A 5555-nucleotide genomic window follows, 5' to 3' on the forward strand; every position below is an offset into this window, starting at 1 on the left:
CCCTTTCTTCAAATTAAATAATTTGCAAAAGTGTGATTTATAAAATGAATAAAAGCAAAGTTGGTTTGGTTGGGCACCCATCAGCTGAATCATCTCCTCCCTGGCCCTGCAGCTCTTTCTCAGGCTCTGGGATGAAAACCTGGGCAGCACTGTTTGGTGTCCATTGGGCCGTAGGGACTCTTGCTTCTGGCTGCTCCTGGAGTGGAGTTAGGATTTTTTTCCCTTGTATTTTGAACACTTGGTGCCTAATTTGTAATCTAAATAGATGATCTCTTAACAACAAAGTGTTACTGCTTTGAATGGTGGGCGGGTAGTTGTTCTTCAAAGATAGCCTCTTATCTGAAGAACATTTATTTTTTTAAGACTTAAAATACACAAAATTCAAGGTTTATTTTTCCTACAAGAAAAAAACCAAACACAAATGTCTTGTCATACAAACAACTATGAAACATGCTATAGTGACAAAATCTGAATCACGACACAGGAACAGAACTCTATTAGTATCTGCAGAAAATATTTTGGAATATTGCCAATGTCTTCCTGCTTTTTAAAAAGTCTGTTTTGCATATAAGGAAATGGTTTGGAATGTTATGTGCTGCAAGAATATTTTGAGTCATACATACATGTGAAAATATTTTTTTTTGCTACACATAATAGTCATTTTTTCCATCACAGTGAAGAAAATTCAGTCAGTAATAGGATCTTCCAGAGGCCATGCCATCTTTAGTAGCTTAATGTATAGGTAAAGGATTAGGGCTATTGACGATTCTGTGGTATTGGGCGATAACTGAGCTGCCGGGCAGCTTTTTAAAAACAAGTGTCCACTGGACGCCATATGGCTTTAATTGGATCTGGGCTGAGTGAGTCACCCTAAAGCTTTGATGGGTCCAAATATACCCTAGCTCTCCAGCATACCTCTGTGCCCTTGTGATGTCAGGTTGCACTGTGGAGTGTGTGTGTATGTGTGTAGTGGGGGTAGGAGGACGTGGGGATGACCAGAAGCACCAAATATTATAAAGCAATGAGTTCTCCACATCCAGAGTTTTGGAAAGGTCCTTGAGAGGTCCGTGACGATGCTGATGTCCCGCAGAGACGGATGCTGCTTTCCAGCCTCACCTCGGCCTCGCTGGCCCGTGTGACAGTCTCTCTCAGTTTAGGGTGTGGGCAGTGTGCCATATGCCTAAATTTGTAGTCCTCTCACAATAGTCTATTCTTAAAACAACTCTCAAAGCTTTTCCTCTGGAGTAGCTAAATTTATAGTTCGAAGCTTGTAAGATCTGTGTTCTTTTCATTAGACTGGGCTGTGGAGCTTTGATATTGCTGGTGTATGAGAAGGAAGTCATGGTCTGGCGGTAGCCCAGTCACTGGTTTTCTGACATCACTTAGATATATTGTAATGGAAACAGGAGGGTTTAGAGCGCTGTGGTTACGCATTTAGTAAGATGCTGTTCCGCATCCTTGGCTTGTAGTCTTAACGACTTTCTGTGACCCCCGAATTTTCCCCTTTAGTTATTTTTATTAACAGGGGCTTGCTCCCCCTACCCCCTTCTTTGTTCATAGAAGAAAGATATGGTTTGGCATGATTGGAAACCAAATGCTGGGATGTATCTCTCTTTCCAACTTGAGATTTTTGATTCCTCGAGTAAAAAGTTGAATTCTGTCCTTTCACTCTTGCCTGGCTCTAATTCATGAGATCACTCACTGCTTAGCCTAATATCTCTGTAATTCTTATTCTGACGGAGCTGGAGCTCCTCCCTTTGCTCCTTGTACTCAGGGCCCAGTGTCAAGGTTGGCCTTTTTCCTACCCTGGGCAGTAGCTACTGAGCCAGAGCCTGAGGGAGGAGTCCACGGGTCCCACTTCTCTCTGTGCTGTGAGCATGGTTCATGCTCCTTTACAGTCTCCAGTTGACTCTAGAAGACGTGGAGTGGAGATGATTATTGGGAAGCACTAGGTAGGTCATGTAAAATAAAGGCTTAATTTTAAAGGTCTCCTGGGATTCCCCAATAGGTTATAGCACTTAAATTTCTGCTTTTCCATGGCAAAATAGGTGAAATGTTAGTTGAGAAGGAAGAAAATGTTAACTTTCTTCTGCTCTAGACTCAGTGAAAGACCTTAAACAGTAGGTAAAATATGAGAGGTTGGAAATTGAAATTAAAAGTGGGAGGACCAATCAGAATAAGAAGGAGTATTTAAGATTTTAGAGGGTGAACACACGTAGTAGGAGTGTTTGGTTTTAGAGTGGTCCTCCCTTAAGGAGCACTTCCCTGACTTCTGAACACTTCCCAGCCATTCTTTCTTGGCCTGCTGCTCGAGAGCTCTGAACACAGGACCATCCACTTGGTGTCATCCACTCGGCTATATATTTGAATGGAAACGGAGCTTCTGTGCCCCGTGTGCGTTGTGTTGGGTTAATGAACTGATTTGACTTGCTTTTTGCCCAACCTTCCACTTTGTCTCTAACCAAACCCAAAGTGCCACGTTCTACGAAAATGTAAGTATTAGAGTGAAACTGAATTCAATCGGTGGCTGCTTCAGAGTCAGAGGCAGTGCTGGCACTTGTCAGTACAGTTAGTGACTAACCAGCCTGCTCTCTAGAATAAAGGAAGGCCGTGAGCTCTTCCTCCAGTAGAAGTTACTGCTGATATGTGAGGCTGACCTAACCAGCTAAACTGACTGACCTGCACCAGTCTAAACGCATAAAACAAAATGAGCTATTAGCCTGCTGTAGGAAGCTGAGTAGAGCTCGCAGCTCAGTCTGCTCTCCAGCGCAGGGAGGGCCAGGCTCCTGAAACACACTGCCTTTGGGAGGGCTCCAGCTGGGCCCTGCTCTGTGGCGTGTGGTCAGGGTGCGAGTCCCTGGTCTCGGGTCTTCTCTGTACAAACTGGTGGTGTCTTGGTCTGCTCCCCCCAGCCTCTTCTGACTGATGCTGACAATGGCACCTTGTGTCCCCTGCCCCCTGCTCCCCGCCCCGGCCCTGCTCACCAGGGAGTAGTTTCGTGGCTGGGATCCTGCTGGCTCCCATTCCTTTTCAGACTCAGCCTAGAGTCTGACACCTCTTCCTGAGGGTAAAGTACTGCCATGGGTTTTCTTCAGCTGCTTACCTCATTTTACTAATCTCTCTGTTGGTTTGATTCTGTTCCTGGGCAAGTGACTTCCTCACATCAGTACTCTTAGAAATAAAACAGCCTTTTTCTTCACTCTCAACATTTTGTTCACGTTTTATTAATTCCAGCCTGCTGTGTTCTGTGCTTTGTTCACCTCGCCATTCTCGAGATGCCTGTGCCAGCTCGCTTTCCCCTTGAACACCTTTCACAGCAAATTCAGGTGAGAACTGCCAGCAGGCAATTGATGTTCAGGCTCTTGGGGTTTGCTGCTGTATTTGTTAGCATGTGAGTGAAGGCCCGTCAGCCCTGAAATGTTGGAGAGGTAGAACTAAGTGCCCCCTGAGCAGGAACCGAAGTTCGGGAGGGAATGCTGTGATGACGAAGAGAACACACGGAGTTGATGGAGGGGAAGCCATATATGGTCTATGTCCCTGGAAAGCTGACTTGATGTTTACTTAAACGACAGGGCCATTTTATCAGGCTGCTAGGAGGACGACCTGGAAGAAGGTATTTTGTCTGGCTGGTGGAGGGGTCTGTCGAGGCTGCGTGTTTAAATCCCTGCTCACTGTGCTACACTTGACCACAACACACATGGCTCACTGTCAGGTTTCAGCCTCACCAGGTCAGCTTGGAGAGAAAATGCAAGCCTTTCTTTGGGTCCAAATGGTGAAACAGCAAGAAAACCCAACAAACACAGCCTTTTAGATTCCCCACAGAGGGACTCCCTTCACCCCTGCTTTTTGACCTCTCCCATTAAAAAATGTCAGCTATTAAATGTTTGGAAGGAATGTGCTAGCCTGTGTGAGAAAACGGTCCATTTTGGGGATCCATGGTCTCTACAATACCGTTCTTGGCCTTGACGATCATACACAGACCAGCTAGAAATGTGTGACTGGTTGTTAACTAGAGTTATGTCATGGGGTCATCTGTGCATGGCTATAAAAGTCAGGATGCCTGGCCTGATAAAGGAGTTTGTGCTACGGTACTTGGACTGTCTGGGAGATATAATTTGAATGTTGAGATGTTTTTAGGGACAAGGGACAGAATAAAGGAAAATGGGGAAATTTAAGCCACATAGTCATTGTTGATGGAGCCACTAGTTTTGCTTACAAAAGGAGTGGGGCCTAGGCTGTAATGAGTCCACACCAATACTGCTTCTCATGTAGCAGCTTCCCAGATGTCTGAGCTCAGGGTGCCGGTCCAACTTCCACATGCATGCAGAACACTTGGGGAGACTGATGGAGAGAGAGGTTTGGGCCTTAGGGCCAGAAATTCTGACTGGTCTGAGATGAAGCTAGCTGTGCCTGTGGCCATGCCCACACTTGGAGAAACTCTAGCCTATTGTCCCTTGGCTATGCGTTTTGAGCTGTATTTTATTACTAAATGAGAACTGGGTGAGATTGACTTCTTCCAACCTTAATCTCTAAAGAAGAGTAATGATGACCTTAGGTGTTCCCTGTGTTCTCGAGCCCCTCAAACAGGTGGGCTTTGTGGTGTTACACCTGCCCTACAAGTTTTCTCTCTCTTTTACTCAGCATGTAGCTCTGACCCAAGGACTTTTGCATTTTTACCTCCCTCTCTCTCTTCTCTGTGAACAGTGAGGGGAAGACATGTCTCAAAGGGGGCTGGAAAGGGATCACATGGCTCTGTTCTAATATCCTGGGCTCTTTTGGTGACCAGGAGGTTGGTTCCAGCACCTACAATGTTTTAGCACCAGGTGCTTGGTGATTAGGGGCAGCCCTGCTCCCATCTGATCGTGGGAGGCCTTCTGCGGTCGGGGAAGGAGCACTGAGAAAGGCTTCAGGACTGCTTCCTCCAGCTCTGCAGTCACCGTGCTCAGTCCAATAGGTTTGGGTTAAACACAGTTGAAGCTAATGTCTTTACGTAGGAATTCCAAGAAACTTTGACATGTAATGTGTACGACCAATCACAAAAAAATGTAGAAGGTGTTTCCCCAACATGCTTGGCCATGGGACCCTTGTAATTGAGAAACCTACCAACAACTTGGTGCTCAGTTTGTGAAATGTCGACCTAGCGGTTACTATCCTTGCACTTTCTGATCCTGTGACATTAATCTGCAGATTCTGCTTCCTCATATATTCTTGAGGAGTAAACAGCATTCCTGTGGGAATTCAGAGCATTCCTGGTGGTGTAACAGTGGGTGGAGGAGAACTGACCTCCTTCCTTGGGAAGTTGAGGGCATCGTCCTCTGGGAACTAGAAATGATTCCTGAAAACCTGTGGTCTACCCTTGGCTGTCTGTTCTGGGCGTGAGCAGCTTCCCAGAGCTTCCCCTGTTTCTGTTGTGTTCTGAAAGGCCCCTCTTGTCACACCAGATCTGGTTTCTTTCCATTGTCATCAAGACCTACCTGTTGCCAGGCATGATGGAGCACTTGCTTTCTGGGTCTGAGGCGTGGTCTCTGGATGAAACTAGCATGGGTAGGTTCGAG

Source organism: Miniopterus natalensis, chromosome 2 (assembly GCF_054644295.1).
Source record: "Miniopterus natalensis isolate mMinNat1 chromosome 2, mMinNat1.hap1, whole genome shotgun sequence".
Lineage (NCBI taxonomy): Eukaryota > Metazoa > Chordata > Mammalia > Chiroptera > Miniopteridae > Miniopterus > Miniopterus natalensis.